Source organism: Rhinoraja longicauda, chromosome 25, assembly GCF_053455715.1.
Source record: "Rhinoraja longicauda isolate Sanriku21f chromosome 25, sRhiLon1.1, whole genome shotgun sequence".
Taxonomy (NCBI): domain Eukaryota; kingdom Metazoa; phylum Chordata; class Chondrichthyes; order Rajiformes; family Arhynchobatidae; genus Rhinoraja; species Rhinoraja longicauda.
The window spans coordinates 6,865,728-6,884,827 of NC_135977.1; the positions used below are offsets into that span (position 1 = coordinate 6,865,728).

A 19,100-nucleotide genomic window follows, 5' to 3' on the forward strand; every position below is an offset into this window, starting at 1 on the left:
AAGGTCTGACGTTCGATGCCGATTTGTCCTTTGGTACGTTCAAGACCTGAGCTGAGACAAGAAACATGAGAAATAGAATTAGTAGCAGATCCTTCAGTCCATCTTACTCTCAGATTATAGAACAGTCCAGCACTGGAACAGGCCCACAGGCTATGGGAACGGATCTGCCTGCTCCGGTCGGGCCAGAGTTCCAGAGCCTCCTCCACAGCAGGGCGCAAATTTGACCCGTCGATCCGAGGAGGTCCAGCCGCAGAAGTATTGATTAGTTCGAGATCAGTCCCCCTTTCGAGGAAATCACTCTCTCGTAATTCTGTCCGAATGAAAGGAGGCGCCGGCCCACCAGTTGCCGGAAAATGGGTGGCGGGCTCTTGTTTTTGTGTTTTGGCTCCACCTGAGAGAGTTTCCAGTGAGAGTGCCACATGGTAGGAGCAGGTGGATGAGAGGGGAGGCAGCGGCTGAGGGCGGCACGGGGTTTGACGAGGTGATGGGCAGGGGGTTGTCACCGAGTGAGCATGCTCGAGGGCGCGAGCAGGGCGATACCGTTGGAAGGCGCGGGAGCGCGAGGAGCGCGGGCAGGACGACGCGGCGGGCGGGCGCGCGGACAGGTTGGTACCGTTGGAAGGCGCGGGCAGGACGACGCCGCCGGCAGCAGCCGCCTCTTCACACCGTGTGAGGGGAAAGGTAGGGAGGACAACATTAATACGATCAACTGAGAAATGCTGCTAATTTTCTCTTGGAATTGAGGGGAGTGGAGGGCTGGGGGGGTTGATAATTTGGCGTTTCGCATGAGCAGTGGAAGGCAGGACGCTTGTCTGCTTAGGTGCACTTCGATGTGAAAATGTTCAGGCGGCAACATGTTGCCACTATTTCCAGTGTTGGCCACATTAATATTTCCAGCGTTACTCTGTAACTCACAGACCCTAGATGAGCGACGGTGCTGTCCCGCGGAGGCGAACAACTGGCTCCCCGCTCTGCTGGCTCCTTGAGTGGAGATCCCCTACCTCCTGTCCCGCCATAGCGGGGGACAGACTGGGGCGACTGCACAGACTGGGGAGCTAACAGTTGGACTCAGAGAAAGACCCACTAGGTCCACCAGACCCTTGTCTGAAATGTTAATGGGTTTATTTGTTCCTCAGAAGCCTGGGATTTCAAAGGAGAGAGAGTGAGAGATTTACACCAGATGCTCTTTGTGAATGAAGCTGGAAAAGTATCACTCCAAGTGTAACCTTGCTTCACCTCTCTATTATCTCCCTCCTGTGTCTTAGAGTCATAGACAACACAGCACTGAAACAGGTCCCTCAATCCAACCTGTCCATGCTGACCAAGATGCCCCTTCTATACTAGTCCTACCTGCCTGCATTTGGACCATATCCCTCCAAACCTTTCCTATCTATGGACTGACCAAATGTCTTAAATGTTATTACAGTACCTGCCTCAACTACCTCCTTTAGACTTTAGAGATTCAGTGTAGAAACAGGCACTTCGGCCCACCGAGTCTGCGGTAACCAGCGATCAGTCCATACATACATTAGCATCCTACACACCAGGGACAATTTACCATTTTACCGAAGCCAGTGAACCTAGAAACCTGTGTGTCTTTGGAGTGTGGGAGGAAACCAGAGCATCCAGAGAAAACCCGTGCGGTCACAGGGGGAACATACAAACTCCGTACAGACAGCACCTGTGGTCAGGATTGAACCCAAGCCTCTGGTCCTGTAAGGCAGCAACTCTTCCGCTGCACCACCCACAAACTGACAACTGGTGTTTTCAGGTGACTTTCCTAAGGGTTGTCCTTTGGGCCATTTTCTGAAGGAATGGTGGCAGGCACTAGGGGAGATCTTTGCTGAGATGATCTGTGGTTGCACAAGAAGATGTGGATGTTGGAAACTGAAAGGAAAAAAAGGCAAACTGCTGGAAGAAATCAGTGGACCAACAACGATTTTGACCCAAAACATAGCCCATCTCTTTGCCTCCATGGAGGCTGCCTGACCCACTGGTGAGTGGATAAGCAGGCTTATTTGGCACCCGTGAAGAATGGGGAAAGGAACCTCAAGGTTGATAGAAACCAGTGAAGGAAAAGAAACAGAGCAACTGGGGAGCAGATTAAAAAAAAATTCTGATTGTAAATTTTAGTTTATTTACATTAGTTGAGAGACACAGTGTGCAAAAAGGCCCTTTGGCCCACCAAATCCCTGTCGACCAGCAATCACCCGTGCACTAGTTCTATCCTGCACACTAGAGATAATTGACAGAAACCAATTAACATACAAACCTGCACATCTTTGGAATGTGGGAGGAAACCAGAGCACCCGGAGAAACGGACAAACTCCGTACAATCACTGGGAGAACGGACAACTCCATACAGACAGCACCTGTAGTCTGGATCGAACCTAGTTCTCTGGCGCGGTGAGTCAGCAGCTCTACCACTGCACCACTGTGTGCCCCCCCATGAAATACCACATGATTCACGTTTTGAGTGTAATCACAATGAAACTTTGTTCAAGAACAATAAATAATATATACGTCTGTCATTTTATCGTGCTTTCCCAATTATTTTTGTAATTGCCTGGTTATTAAAGTAGCGGCATTTTCTTTTAAGATTGTATCTCTGGAATTGTTAAGCCCAGAGGCTGCGGATGTTCAGCCATTGAGTAATATTAAGGTGGTTTTTGACAGTTTTGTGGACTTTATGATGCGCAAGGTGTTCTTCTTCTTTCGTGTCCATCTTCTATGTTTCAAATGTTACATCACTGTCATCGTTCGTCCTGAAAAGGGTGCAAGCTTCCGGCGACAATCAGTGGGAGCCATCACTTGTACAATAGATGATGGTGGTAGCAGAATTAGCTCAGGACCTTCCAGTTTCCAGCCCCGCGACGCGGAGGCTTCTGCTATGGGGCCCGCTAGGGAAGGGGAATCTGGAGAAAGTGGATCAGTCAGGTTCTCATGGAGTAGAAAGTCAGTCAACAGACCTTACCTTTTTCTCTCTGTTCTTGATGTCTCACAACAAGTTGTGTCTCTCCAGATTTAACCAAGTGTCTGTGGGAATTGCCTTATTTATGGAAAGTTTTTCAAAGCCTTTGGGATTACTCCAGGTTCTGTTTGTTGATTCATTCAAGGTTTAGTCAATGCATTTGGCCACCACCCTGACACCCTCCTGTTGAAAATACTTGCTCCAGCTGAGCCTTGGCCCTTCTGTAAATAATGACATTTGATTGAGGCACCATAAACTGCAGGTGCTGGAACCTTGAGCAAACATTCTGGAGCAAAATACCAAGTACTAGAGGATCTCAGCCTGAAGAAGGGTCCTGACCTGAAATGTTGTCTGTCTTTTTGAATCTGTGGCAGTGTCCAAACCTGAAACGTCTTCCTGTCGAGTCTATAGAAGGTTACTGACCCAAAACATTGTGTGCCTTTTCTTTAGTTTTGACATTAGACCTACAGTGCAGAAACAGACACCTTCAGCCCACTGAGTCCACGCCGACCAATGATCACCCTTTACACCAGCACTATCCTACACATTAGGAACAATTTACAATTTACAGAAGCCAATTAACCTACAAAACTGTACTTCTTTGGAATGGGAGGACACCGGAACATCCGGAGAAAACCCAAGCGGTCACAGGGAGAACGTGCAAACTCCGTACAAACGGCACCCATTGTCAGGATCGAACCCGGTTCTCTGACGCTGTAAGGCAGCAACTCTACCTCTGTGCCACTGTGCCGCCCCACTGTTTCCTCCACCGTGCTGCCTGACCTGCTGAGTTTCTGCAGCATTTTGTGTTTTCCTAAATAACATTTAGGGGATAGCCAAGAAACTCCACATCTCATTGACACAGAACGGTTTAAATCAACTCTGTTTTAGCTGTAGTAAACAGCATCTGCAGTTCACTGTTTCTACAATCTCCTACTATAATTCCCACAGGAGTTACACCTGAAACCTCAATGTTAATAGGGTAATTACTTAAAATCTTAGAAACATAGAAAATAGGTGCAGGAGGAGGCCATTTGGCCCTTCGAGCCAGCACTGCCATTCATTGTGATTATGGCTGATCATCCACAATCAGAAACCTGTGCCTGCCTTCTCCCCATATCCCTTCATTCCTCTAGCCCCTAGAGCTCTATCTAACTCTCTTTTAAATTCATCCAGTGAATTGGCCTCCACTGCCTTCTGTGGCAGAGAATTCCACAAATTCACAACTCTCTGGGTGAAAACGTTCATTCTCACCTCAGTTTTAAATGGCCTCCTCTTTATTCTTAGACTGTGGCCCCTGGTTCTGGACTTCCCCAACATTGGGAACATTTTTCCTGCATCTAGCTTGTCCAGTCCTTTTATAATTTTATACATCTCGATAAGATCCCCTCTCATCCTTCTAAACTCCAGTGAATATAAGCCCAGTCTTTCCAATCTTTCCTCATATGACAGTCCCTCCATCCCAGGGATTAACCTCGTGAACCTACGCTGCACTATCTCAATAGCAAGGACATCCTTCCTCAACCTTGACACATGTTGCCACTCTAATCTCCACCCAGCTATGTCCCCCTCCCAATATCCCCCTCCCCCCTGTGACTCCCACGCAACACAAAGTCCGACAAAGCCAGTATTTCAGCCCTTAATGTAAATCCAAGACTGCATCCTGCTGTCAGGCCGATATCTGATGTTGTGCCAATCTAAAGTCAACGACTCAAACCTGTTTATCAATGGAACAGCAGATTATGATCAAAGAATTATATGGTGTATTTGAGGCCATTCAACTCATTTTGCCCTTGCCAACCAAAAATAGAGTTGTACCAATTTCCCACCTCCCCATCCAAGATGCTGTAGATGATGATTTCTTTACATGTTCTTTCAGGTACATTTTAAATGTGATGAAGGTTTCAGTTTTCACTATCCTCTCTTGCATTGAGTTCCTGACCCTACCACCCATTGAAAGAAAAAAAGTTTCTTGAACACCCCTTAATTCTTCTACCCATTAACTTAAATCTATGCCACATTGTTACTTCTCCCTCTGCTAGGCAGAATGAGTCTTCCTGTCCAAGTCGACCATAATTTTATTCTCTTCCCTTTGGGCTTCCATATTTAAAAGAAAACTAGACTGCAATCAACAATGTCTCCACAAAACTTTATTTTTTCAGCCCCAACAACTGTGTTATGGTGAGTTATAGCAAGACCACCCATCCTTCTCTTGTGTTCCATGCCCTGGCAGGTTTAAATATCCAGCATGCCTTTTTAACCACCTTATCAACCTTTCCTGCAGAAATCCTTGGACATACACTTCAAGATCCTTTACATTTCTTAATATCCTGTCGTTTATGATGTCCATCTGTTTTATGTTCGCCAGAAACATTACTTCACGCCTCAATGAACTGAATTCCATCTGCAACCTGTTTCATTGTTCACCTGACCAATTTATTGATAACTTTTTGGCTCATTATCAGCCATGATGCCAACAAGAGACATCCCTAATAAAGCTCCTACACATGAGTCCACATTCGATGTAGCATTTGTAATCTCTGTTCTTCCTCAGTGATTTATTCCACCATTTCCACTCAGGTAATGTTCACGGCTGTCTGAATGTTGATCGTGTGAAGCTGGACGGAGGGAGAGATTGGGGAAAAGATACAATAATATCTGGAGAGAGAAGAAAAGAAAGGAGCACTTGTTCTGCTCGAGTGACGGTTCCACTGAGCAGCTGCTTCCTTGTCAGATACTCTGCCAATTCAGTGCCAATTAGTAGGAGTTAAGGGACCAGCTCTCAACTCATACCCAGAGTTGGACCGGCACTGGGTTAAAATTGTTAGCACAAAAATTATAATAATGAATTTTATTAGAGATTCTGAAATCCCTAAATGCTCATCTATCATGTCAAACAAGTGTTCTTCAAGCACCGGCATAGGCCCTAATGGCCACCTTCAGGAAATCTGCAAGTCTATGGGGTGGCACAGTGGCACAGCAGTAGAGTTGGTGCCTTAATGCGCCAGGGACCCAGGTTCGATCATGACTCCAGGTGCTGTCTGTACGGAGTTTGTACTTTCTCCCTGTGACCTGCGACGCAGGTTTTCAGTGGTTGTTCCGGTTTCCTCCCCCATTCCAAAGACGTGCAGGTATGTAGGTTTATTGGCTTCTGTAAATTGCTCCTAGTATGTAGGATAGTGCTAGTGTATGGGGTGATTGCTGTTGGTGCACACTCAGTGGGCCAAAGGGCCTGTTTCCACCCTGCATCTTTAAACTAAACAAAAATAAAGTTGCAGGTCTAGGTCTGGTTTTTAAAAAATGGGGATTTTGGGTAGGTTTTCATAAATAATTGTTGAATTCTTACACAGATCATGGGATGGAACCTAAGCACTCAGGTCACCGGTCCCACAAATGTACATCTTTTAACACCAGAACATTTTTCTTGTTCCTGACCAAAAAGAATATTCAATAGTCTGATCAGATTTGTGAGAAGTGTTTCACAATCTATTGCGGATCAATAAATGGGTGGGGTGGGTGCTTCCCCTAAACTCACGACCAGGTTTTATCCCACTCATCTGGATTCAATCCAGAATATACAATGGAGGATAAGGGAGAGGAGAAACTGGTCCATTATGCATGGTTGAAGGACAAAATGTGCTCTCAATGTGGAATATCTCGCATTGTTTGAGGCATTAGGCTGAATATACGGCCCAGTCGTAGTCGTGACTGGCTGGTATTTGACTTGATAAGTCGTCCTTGTCGTAAAAGGATGATTTCTAATAAAAAGGATCTGCAGATGCTGGATTATACTAAAAATAGAACCAAAGATTCCTTTCTTTCCTTTCTTTCAATATGATTGAAATTTATTTGTTGCCTCAGCAGATTCCCAGTTGAGTTCAAATTGAGGCACATTCCCTGGGTGATGGTGAAAGAATGTTGGATTGGCTACAGAATCTGTGAGGAGGCTGCACTTTACTCCAGGATATTAAGAAACCAGACACCAAGTGCAGGAATAACTCAGACAGCATTCCTGGAGAACATAGATCCGCGACTTTTTGGGTCAGGACTCTTTTATCAGAAGAAGAAACTATCCATGTTCTTCAGAGATGCTGCGTCAGCTGCTGAGTTACTCCATCACTTTGTGTCTTTTTTGTAAACCAGCATTTCCTTATTCTATATTAAGAAACCAGATTGTGACGAATGGGGAAGTGGCTTAGATGTTATGATATGCTCTTTGGAGTTGGAGAATAGTGTGAAATCTCCTTCCAAATGATTCACCTCCCATTCACTCCCATTCACTTGCCTTATGAGCCGAACAGCTAGGCTCACTGCGCTCAAAATTTTAAATCACGGCCCATTGTTAATGGCGGCACCGTGGCGTAGCAGAGGGTGGCGCAGTGGAGCAAAGGTAGAGCTGCTGCCTTACAGCGCCAGAGACCTGGGTTTGATCCTGACTATGGGTGCTGTCTGTACAGAGATTGTATGGTCTCCTTCAGACAGAGTGGGCTTTCTCCGGGTGCTCTGGTTTCCTTCCACATTCCAAAGACATCCAGGTTTGTAGGTTATTCGGTAAAATTGTAAATTGTCCCTAGTGCGAAGATAGTGTTAGTGAACAGGGTGATTAGTGTTCGGCACAGACTTGGTGGGCTAAAGGGCCCATTTTCACCCTGTATTTCTAAAGTCTAAAGTAAATAATTAAATATATCCACGGCTGACAACAGGAGGAGTGTTTCTCCCTTAATTTTGTTAAGAGCAGCTTGGCGTTTCTCATCCATGACCCCCCCATTGCCACTCCGCAGTTCTTCGAGTTCCATCATTGACCGTCTTTTGTGCCATTTAGGTAACTGCTCTTTAAGCACAGTGAAGGGTAAAATGAACATATTGCACATAAAAATGTGTGGCTTGCAATTGCTTGAACTAATTTCTCACTAGCTCTACATTGCCAGTAGTAATGACTTTTCCACACTCGTGCAAGCATAACATTGGAACCTGTATTGTGATGAGGTTAATTTACGTTTGCAAAATGAATCTGGTTAGCATAGGATATCAATCTATCTCGCCTTCCTTCCCCGATATCATTATAAACTCTCAATTTCACTGAAATTAATTTCAGTTTTAAGCAGGAAACACCCTTTTGATTGCGTTTATATAAATGAATTGTACACTCAAAATGCTGGAGTAACTCAGCGGGTTAGGCAGCATCTCTGGAGAAAATGGATAGTTAACGTTTCGGATCGGTACCCTTCTTCTGACTGAAGAAGGGCCCCGACCCGAAATGTATATTGTAAATGTATATGAAATACTCCAGTATTTTCTGTCTATCTTTGGTACAAACCAGCATCTGCAGTTCCTTTTTATTACATTTCAATATCATTTATCATATTTTACACTGAATCACTTTCATGATACTTTGCACTGGACGTGGCAGAGTTCCATTCCTATCCCAGTGGTCATGTTAAATGAAATGAAGTCAAATCGAGAAGGTAGAAAAAATGCTTAAGAGTGCTGAAAACCTCAAAAGAAGCCCAGAAAGTTTAGAAACGTTGTGTACTCGTACAATAATTTAAATGTCACTCAATAATTGAAATAGTATTCAGACTCTATGATCATTTTGGAAAACAAATTGAATTGGTTTATTATTGCGACGTTAACTGAACTGCAGTGAAAAGATTTGTTTTGATTGCTATCCAGCCAAATCATATTATAAATAACCACATTAACCTAGTGCAAGGGAAAAAAGGAACCGAATGTCATATACAATGTTACAGCTACAGAGAAAGTGCAGGTAAAAATAAGTGCAAGGGCTGCAATGAGGAAGATTGGAATATCAAAAATTCATCCTCGGCATAATCAAGGACGAGTCTCACACCCACTCCTTTTTCTCCCCTCTCCCATCTGGCAAGAGGTACAGAAATGTGAAAATACCTCCAGATTCAAGGACAGTTTCTATCAGGCAACTGAACCATCTTATCAACAACTAGAGAGTGGTCCTGAGTTACTATGTACCTCATTGGAGACTCTCAGACTATCTGTAATCGGACTTTACTGGACTTTATCTTGCACTAAATATTATTCCCTTTTGCATGTATCTGTACACTGTGGATGGCTTGATTGTAATCATGAATATTCGTTCCGCTGGTTAGCACACAACAAAAACTTTTGACTATACACATAGTCAATAAACTAAACTAAATGTGAGAGAAGTGTTCAAGAAACTGACAACAGCAAGGAAGAAGCTGCTGTTGAAACTAGTGGTAGATGCTGTGTGCAAGTTAACTCTTTTTCTTTGTCACAATGACGACTACACTTCACGAAGTACTTGTCTGCAGGGTCCTTTGGGGCAAATCATAGGTGATTAAAGTGTTGTATAAATGCAAACTAGTTTCCCCATACTGTACAGGGCAGCACAGTGGTGCAGTGGTAGAATTGCTGTCTTACAGCACCAGAGACTTGGGTTCGATACTGACTACATGTGCTGTCTGTACGGTGTTTGCACGTTCTCTCTGTGACCGCGTGGGTTTTTTCCAGGTGCTCAGGTTCCCTCCCACATTCCAAAGAAATGCAGGTTTTATTGGCTTCAGTAATCCCTCTGGTCATTACATCCCCTGCCCACCACTGTGTCTCCTGCCCTAAGTACCCATTTTAACTGTAGCTTGCTGTTTAATGGGGAATTAGCATTGGGAATACTGCTGCTGCTGTGTGCTGGTTCTTATAGCAGTAATAGTAGGCCCAAGAGCAGCCTATATTGAACCATGTTATAGCCAATTCTACTCTTGCTCCCTCGCACTCTGTACCACTGCAGTGCTCTGAAACTGATGCAAGAGATTGTGTCTCGAGCCGGAGGAGCCTGTGGCTCACCATTCCTTCTTCTGTATGTGGTAGTGAATTTTGTAGCAAGGGATTAATGTACCGGACATCAATGACAGTATAAATTTCACACAATTGTCGAAGCAGTGAAATGTTTGTCAGTGTTTAGACCACAGATCAATGAAACGTTCAAGGAACTCTCACCTGATAAAGCAGTACATAGACACGCAGGATGCTTAAGTGCACAATTAATAGAAAGTATACTGGATTTCAAAGTTGTGGATGAACTGGAGTGGTTTTGTTGGTTTGGAGATGTGAATGCACTTAGTCTGAACCTACTCCTGCGGAATCAGTCATAGTTGTGCACTGTTCTTAGCACCAATGGGCTATCGATTCCATTCCTGCGGCCATTAAGTTCTGCTGATCTGTGGGATATAGAAGCACGTCTCACTCTGTAATGTCTGGGCTCTCATTCCCCTCACTGCAGCTCCTGGGACTGTGAAATTGATTTCCTTTATCTCCTGTACACTTGCACTCAAGAGAATTTAATTGTCATATGCACTAGGACAGGCAAAATGAAATTTCTACTTGCTGCAGTTTTACAGGTACATTAACACAAACAACACAATGAATAAATGTACAATAAACAATCAAAAAATAAATTATCAGTTATACAAGGTATAACTCTTCCTCTCTTGGCCTCCACCCACTCCTCAGTCGAACTTTCTATTTTACTGTGAAGAAACAAAGAGAATCTTTTTAAAGATAGCCACAGAGTGCTAGAGTAACTCGGCAGGTCAGGTAGCATTTCTGGAGAAGAGGTTCATAAGATCATAAATCACAGGATCACAGACCTCGGCTCATCAAGTCTGCTCCACCATTCAATCATGGCTGATCTATCGTTCCCTCTCAACTCAATTCTCCTGCCTTATACCATAACCCTTGACACCCTTACTAATCAAGAATCTGTCAATCTCCGCCTTAGAAATACACAATGACTTGGCCTATAGCAATAAATTCCAGAAATTCACCATTCACTGACTAAAAAGGATAGAGATGCTACCTGACCCACTGAGTTACTCCAGCACTTTGAGTCCATCTTTGGTATAAACCAGCATCTGCAGTTCTTTGCTTCTATAGGAACCTTGTTTTAAATTCATTCACAATGCGTGGCCAAGAAGTGCAAGCCCTGCATGCATTCCACATCTATAATATCATTGACCTTGAAAATGAATGGGTTTGTTTGCTACTTCAGAAGGCAGTTAAGAGTCTGCCTTTTTGCTGTGTACTTGTGGCTGTATATTGACCAAACTGTGTATGGGTAGCAGATTCTCTTCCCCAAATTGCAAATAATGGTTTCATGTTTGCCATTGCTGATACTAGTTCTTCAATTCCATTGGTGCCATAATGGTCTGGGGTGGCACTATGGTCTACTGAGAGATATGGGGAGGTGACTGCTGATGTTCAGCCTCTGTAACATAGAGCAACAGCAATATATCAACCTGGAATAGATTATGTAAATACACAGTCTTTTACCCAGAGTAGGGGAATCGAGAACCAGAGGACATGAGTTTAAGGTGAGAGGGGGAAAGATTTAATTGGAACCTGAGGGGCAACTTTTTTTATACATCTCTTCGGAATGTGGGAGGAAACCAGAGGAATCCCAAATGGTCACAGTGAGAATGTACAAACTCGGTGCAGACAGCAGCCATACCCTGCCATAGTACAGTGGCTGCAGAATGCGCAAATTGTAAGAGGGAGTGTATAGCTCAGCAAGTCTTCAATTGCACATCTCAGACTAATGACTGTTTCCACGATGGACAAGGGCAGTGGGTTCATGGAAACATCACCCTTCCAAAGTCTGTGTCTTGACTTGGAAATATATTGTTGGTCTTGCATTGTCACTGGGTCTAAATAGGGCAACACAGTAGCGGAGCTGTAGAGTTACTGCCATAATGCTAGAGACATTGGTTCGATCCTGACTATGGGTGCTGTCGGTACGGAGTTTGTATGTTCTCCCTGTGACCGCCTGGGTTTTCTCCGGGTGCTTTACATTCCATAGACATGCAGGTTTATAGGTTAATTTGGTTTCTGTAAATTGTCCCCAGTGTGGAGGATAGAACTAGTGTACAAGTGATTGTTGGTTGGTGCAGACTCGATGGGCCGAAGGGCTTGTTTCCATGCTGTATCTCTAAACTAAATCAAATCCCGGAACATGGGACTACAACACCATCTTCACGAGAAGGATGAGGTGTTCAGGAAGGTGACTTACCACTACTGTCTAAAAGGCAATTAGGGATGGTCAATAAATGCCAGCTTTGCCTGTAAATAAATTGGGGGGCAAGTGGGAAGTCAGAATCAATGTGCTTGAGTCAGAAAAGAGATTACAAAAGAACCGCTGATCCCCAGGGAAAGTATTCAACCTTCTCATTGATCATATGAAAGATTTGCTCAAATATCAGAGAGGCTTTGAAGTGAAAGTCACTGAGGACCTGTGCTTGCATTGTGCTCTATAAGTAATTCTCTTTTAATCTGAACCTAGTCCACCCTGATGGTTCCCAAGTGACTAGGGGCGGCACAGTGGCGCAGCGGTAGAATTGCTGCCTTACAGCGCCAGAGACCTGGGTTCGATTCTGACTATGGGTGGCTGTCTGTATGAAGTTTATAGGTTCTCCCTGTGACCGCATGGGTTTTCTCCGGTACTCCGGTTTCCTCCCACGTTCCAAAGACGTACAGGTCTGTAAGTTAATTAGCTTCTGTAAAATTGTCCCTAGTGTGTAGAATAGAACTAGTATATGGGGTGATTGCTGGTCGGCTCAGACTCGGTGGGTTGAAGGGCTGTTTCTGGGCTGTATCTCTAAAGACTAAAGACTCTACTGCCAAGTTTACCCAGAGCATAAGGTTCTGACTTCAGGCTTCCGTGAGGTTGTTGATCTACAGCAAAGCAGTAGTACAGAGCTGCTCTCGGTCTCGGGTCCCAGCGAGAGGAAGCAAACCAGGCAACATCGTGGATGCTGGTTGTGACTCAAACTGTGCAGACATTTGAAAGAGGGCCATGGGCAGAGAGGACAGTTGGAGGCTGTTCCCTTTGGTAGCGGGATCGAGGACCGGACATCATAGGTGTGAAATAAAGAGGAAGAGAGTTAAAGAGTGACAAACGGAAAGATGTGTTCAGTGTATGGATGGAACATAGAAGGTAATGCCTGCAGAATAGTTTAGTTTAATTTAGAAATATAGTGTGGAAACAGGTCTTTTGGCCCACCGAGTCCCTGCTAACCAGTGATCACCCAGTACACTAATTCTATCCTGCATACTAGGCACAATTTACAGAAGCCAATTAACCTACAAACCTGCATCTCTTTGGAATGTGGGAGGAAACCAGAGGAATCCCACAAGGTCACAGTGAGAATGTACAAACTCGGGCAGACAGCAGCCATACCCTGGATCGAATCCAGGTCTCTGGCGCTGTAATTCTCTACTGCTGCACCACTGTGCCACTTTATGGGGTGGAGGCAAATTCCACTGTGGCCTTCATGAGGGAATTGGATAGATACATGATGAAGAAAAGCTTGCAGAGCTATGGAGAAGTAGCCGGTGTGTGGAACTGATGAGTTGTTCTAGTACAGAACTTGTCGGCTGAAGGGCCTATTTTGTACTGTGATTCCATGATCTATTCCCTGGTGTAGTTGCCAGGTTAATGTTAATGTCTGAAGGGTGAAGGGACTATTCTGGGTCAACATGCAATGGTCAGAGTTGCACACCAAATGGAAGCTGGAGGTCTGGTTCTTGCTGGAGGTGCATTGAATGCCAAGTGATTGTTAGCAGCTAGATTGCAGAATTTGTGAAATACTTCACTGCCTCCCTGAATGGAGATGGGTTCCATATGGAAGGCTGGAAGCTTCATGTTTCATTCTGCTGTGCAATCGATATTGTGCATGTGTGTACACTCTCTTTATTCTTTAGTCTACTTTGGCCAAATAGACAATATTCTTTAGTCTCCTTTGGCCAAAGGTTCCTCCAGAGCAAGTAATTGGAGGCAGTCCACAGGCATCCCAAGGTTGTGACTCCCGACCAAAACTGGTGCATGAGGTCTATGGCAGGAGTGTCATCGGGTTCTGCATATGAGCTAACTTCATAGAATGGGGCAAGATTGAATCCTGGAGAGAGAGAACCTGTTGGATAGACAGCATTGCACTGTCACAGACTCTACAGGCGAGAGAGGAATCTCTAGCCCAAATTACAGGTAGTTTGGGGTTTTGAGCTGACCTGATCTGCTCCCAGAAGTTTGAGCACAGGAGGATGGGGTGATCTTATAGAGGTGTGTAAGATTAGGAGAGGAATAGATAGGGTAAATGCACAGAGACTTTTACCCAGAGTAGAAGAATCAAGAACCAGAGGACATTGGTTTAAGGTGGGGGGGAAGATTTGATAAGAGCCTGAGAGGCAACTTTATTTACACAAAGGGCAGTAGGTGTATGGAACGGCGTGCTGGAGGAGGTAGTTGAGGCAGGTACTATCACAAGGTTTAAAAAACATTTGGGCAGGTTCATGGATACATAGGTTAATGGGGCAAATGCAGATGGGACTAGTGAAGATGGGGCATGTTGGTTGGCGTGAGCAAGTTGGGCCGAAGGGCCTGTTTCCACACTATATGACTCTACGATCTGGGTTCGATCCTGACTACGGGTGCGGAGTTTGGACATTCTCCCCGTGACCTGCGTGAGTTTTCACCGAGATCTTCGGTTTCCTCCCACACTCCAAAGAGGTACAGGTTTGTAGGTTAATTGGTTTGGTATAAGTATAAAATTGTCCCTAGAGTGTGTAGGGTAGTGTTAATGTGCGGGGATCGCTGGTCGACACAGACTCGGTGGGCCGAAGGACCTGTTTCCATGCTGTATCTCTAAAACTAAATCTAAAACTAAAAAGTTATTTTTTTTAAAAGCCTGTCACTTCTGCATTCAATAAAATTGTGGCCATCAATTACCAGGTGCATAAATAAATGTAAACAAATCTATGGAGCCTGCAGGGTATTATAGTGGGAGCCAAGAAATCCTAAAATCTTAAAAGATTAATTTCCTTTCCTCTAATTTCTCTGAAGCAGAACGCAGTGTTACAAAATGTTATGCTTCAATAAACGTGTTTAAATTTACTAGTTTTGTTTGGGATTTCACTGCAGACTTATACTGCAATCTGTCGAGATATTGCCATCAATAAACAGGTTTTCTTATTGCATCCAGTTCTCATTCAAATATACGTAATTACTGCAGTTGCATTTATCTACAGTCAATTGTGCGTAAGATAATTTCAGGAGATGACAAGTAGTAATGACAACAATTCAAATCACAAACTGTCTTTTGATGCACATTTAATAAGCTGTGTTGGAGAGAGAAGAAATGACAGATGCTGGAATCTTGAGTGGTAAGGTAGAGTCATGAGGTCATACAGCACAGAAACAGGCCCTATGGCCCCACTTGCCCAGGTCGACCCAGATGCCCTATCTACACTAATCCCACCTGCCTGTGTTTGGTCCACATCCTTCTAAACCTTTCCTATCCATGTACCCATCCAAATTTCTTTTAAATGTTGTGATAGTACATGCCTCAACCATCTCCTCTGACAGCTCGTTCCACATACCTACCACTGTCAGTTGCCCCTTGACTTCCTATTACATTTTTTCCCCTCTCACCTTAAACCTATTTTCTCTGGAGGTATAGGTGGGGAATCTAGGCAGGGCCCGGCTCTTTCTTGTCTGGCATGGCCACCGTGCACAATAGCTACCTTTTGTGCTGCAAATTCATATACTGTAGTTCTATTACACTGAGCAGACGGTGGAACATGTTTTGATAGGGATGTTGGCAGGATTCCTTCCCCTCCTCCCTTTCTTCAACCCCCCTCCACCCATCATGCTACCTGTTCCACTGGTCACATTCTTGTATCCCTCTTATCACACTTTCACCAGCCAACAATGGGCAATAATGGGCTCCACCCTTGCTGAGGTCATCTGTTGCCGTCCCAGATTTGTTCTAGCCTTTTCTCGCCTCCAGTTTATTTCACCCCCACCTCTACTTTCAGTCTGAAAAAGGGTTCCGACCCAAACGTCATCTACTCCTTTTCTCCAGAGATGCTGCCTGACTCGCTGAGTTACTCTAGCATTTTGTGTCTATCTTTGAATTCCCCAAACACAGGCTGGTTGTCTCTTAATGCAATAAAGTGGAAAGAGTCTGTTCCAATCAGTTCCGTGAAGAAAGGTAAGAAAGGGAAGGTGTGGTCAGCTAGAAGACATGAAGATACCAGTTCTGCTGATGTATGAAACTCTGTACCATGAAATTAGAGGAGATATTGAAGTAAGCCATGAAGGATCAAAGGAGAAGACATGAAAAAAAAAGTTGCATCAAACACACCAGCCTGCAGCTTATCAATCTGCTTGGTAATTTATTGTACCTCAGTGTGAGTTTCAGTATGCTCCATCCGTTAGACAGCAGGATCAGCACTCATCAGGAAATTATGACAATATTCATGTCAATGACACCTACCCTAACCACCTGCAGAAAATCTTAGGGGTGAAGTTCAAAGAAGCTGAAAAAAATCCTGTGTTGTCTCTGATGCTTGAGGACATTTGTGGGAGTTGAACCATTGAACGAGTGTTTGTTTTGATTTAACAGTTCTATGGTTCTTTATTATCACACGTACAACAGGTAGAGTGAAATTCTTTTTTTGCTTACAATTCAGTAAAGTATTACCATACCTAAGAAAAATCCACGATTAATTATAAAATGTGTAGAAATAATCCACTGTGACAGTATACAAGAGTTGCCAGGTTTTGGCACCATTTTCAAAGTCTAGTCCAGTCTGTGCGCTCGGTCTTGTGGAGCGGCGCCTGATCCAAGGCGAACCCCAGGCTGCTGCAGTGCCTCCAGTCCGGATTGGCCAGCACACCAGCGTCCCTCTTCTGAACTATTAACATGGTCATCAATAGGGACAATTATCCAAAAACTGACCGCGCCCTTGATAAACTGTGTTTTAGAGCAGACAAATAAATGGGTAAAGGCCCTGGATGGAATTAGCCCTGTCAGCTATAGTCCTGGGTGGCGAGGGCATCAAATAATACAGGTTAGTATATTGTCACATGTATCAAGGTACAGTGAAAAGCTTTTGTTACGTGCTATTCAGTCAGCGGAAAGACAATACATAACTACAATCGAGTCATTCACAGTGTGCATATACATTAGTTGGCTTAATTCTATTCCATCATGATCACCATGCAACTATGCAGTGATTACGATGCTACTATGGCGAGTCTGAAGGCTTGTACTTTGTTAAATAAGTTTATTGCGGTAGCAATATTCAATTACAAAGGATAACAAACGAGATCGCAGACGACCATTAACTCAAACTATTCACATCAAAGTCCTCTTCCCACTGACTGGTTTTGGGCGCCAAAACCACCACGTGACCTCGCTGGCCAATCTGAGGGTTCGACTCTCAGGACCAATCCCTATGGTCGCTACATGACCCCCCCAGAACCCGAGGTACGGAATCTAGCAGGGAGCCGGATTTCGCGACCAGAACGAGTAAGGAGAGGGGCTGCAGGAACCACAGGAGCAGGATGTCCCGGGTCGGAGGGAATTGCAGGAGGACGGCCCCGTCGAGGCGGTTGACCGACCAGGACAGGGCGGTCCTGTTCCAAGTGGGCAGGTTTGAGTCAGGACACAGAGACGAGCTCACTCCTGCCCCCAACATCTAAGGCGAAAGTGACCGTTCCTTTACGCAACACGCGGAACGGTCCTTCATAGACCCTCTGCAACGGGGAACGATGGGCATCCCTACGCAGAAACACAAATTCACAGTCCTTCAAGGCAGGCGGTTCATGCACCATGGAACACCCGTGACGTGAAGTAGGAACCGGAGCTAGGGAACCCACTCGCGCCCGGAGTGATGCTAAAACCGACGGAACCAAGGGTTGCTGACCAGAGGACTCCGGAAGGAAATCCCCCGGGCACTCTGAGTGGCGAGTCATATACCAGCTCAGCAGACGAAGTTCCGAGATCCTGCTTAGGAGCAGTGCGGAGGCCCAAAAGGACCCAGGGCAGCTGATCCACCCAATCAGGGCCGTCCAGCCGCGCACTGAGGGCAGACTTAAGTTGTCGGTGAAACCTCTCCACGGGCCCATTAGCCTGTGGGTGATACGCCGTGGTCTGCTGCAACCTGGAATCGTACAGCTCCGCTAGCGTAGCCCAAAGGGTAGAGGTGAACTGGGACCCCCGGTCGGTGGTAATGACGGACGGAACACCGAAACGGGCCACCCAATGCAGGGCCAGGGCCCGGGCACAAGAGGCGGCGGAGGTGTCGGACAACGGGAAGGCCTCCGGCCAACGAGTAAATCTGTCAACCACCGTGAGTAGGTGAGTGTAGCCCCTAGAGGAAGGTAAAGGCCCAACTAAATCAACATGAATGTGGAAAAAACGGACCTCAGGAACCACAAACTCCTGCACAGGAGGTTGGACATGCCGGTGAACTTTAGAGGTCTGGCAGGGAACACAGGATCGGGCCCACGCGGCTACTTGCTTCCGCAGGCCATGCCACACAAATCTAGCGGCCACTAAGGTGGAGGTGGAGCGAATGGACGGGTGCGCCAGCCCATGAATGGCATCAAACACCCGGCGCTGAAGGGCGGCCGGCACCACCGGCCTGGGGTGGGGGAGGGAAACATCACACCAGACTTTTGTACCCGCAGGCCCACAAGCCACTTGGGCCAACTTCAACCCCGAAGTGGTGGATTTATATGCTGAGGCAGTGTCTGCCAGGTGCTGTGCCTCCGCAAGCTCCTGGAAATCTACCTCGCATTCCACCGCTGAAATTGGAGAAACGGCTGGCCTGGACAGGGCATCAGCAACGGCATTAAGCTTACCCGCGACGTGGCGAACATCCGTGGTAAAGTCTGAGATGGAAGTCAGGTGCCGCTGCTGGCGGGCCGATCATGGGTCCGACACTTTTGAAAAAGCAAAAGTCAGCGGTTTGTGATCAGTAAAGGCCACGAACGGGCGGCCTTCTAGGAAATACCTAAAGTGGCGGACAGCTAACTAGAGAGCCAGAAGCTCCCGGTCAAAGGCGCTATATTTCAGCTCAGCCTGATTAAGCTGTCGGCTGAAAAATGCCAAGGGCTGCCAACTGCCACCAACATGCTGTTCCAAGACCCCTCCCACCGCCACGTCCGACGCATCGACCATCAGGGCCGTGGGGGTGGAGGAGCTCGGGTGGACAAGCATGGTGGCGTCTGCCAGAGCCACTTTAGCTGCCTCAAAGGCCGTCTCGGCCGCAGCGGACCTCTCTAACTCGACAG

At 45.7% G+C, this 19,100-nt stretch overlaps 1 protein-coding gene across 1 annotated transcript in view; it reads left to right on the forward strand.

The window, feature by feature from the left end:
- The first annotated feature begins 576 nt into the window (after positions 1-576).
- Positions 577-19,100, forward strand: part of rph3ab (rabphilin 3A homolog (mouse), b) — a 189,377-nt gene continuing 170,853 nt past the window's right edge. The window contains exon 1 of the mRNA XM_078421804.1: positions 577-681. The gene's annotated coding sequence lies outside the window, so the exon portion shown is untranslated. The remainder of the gene's footprint in view (positions 682-19,100) is intronic.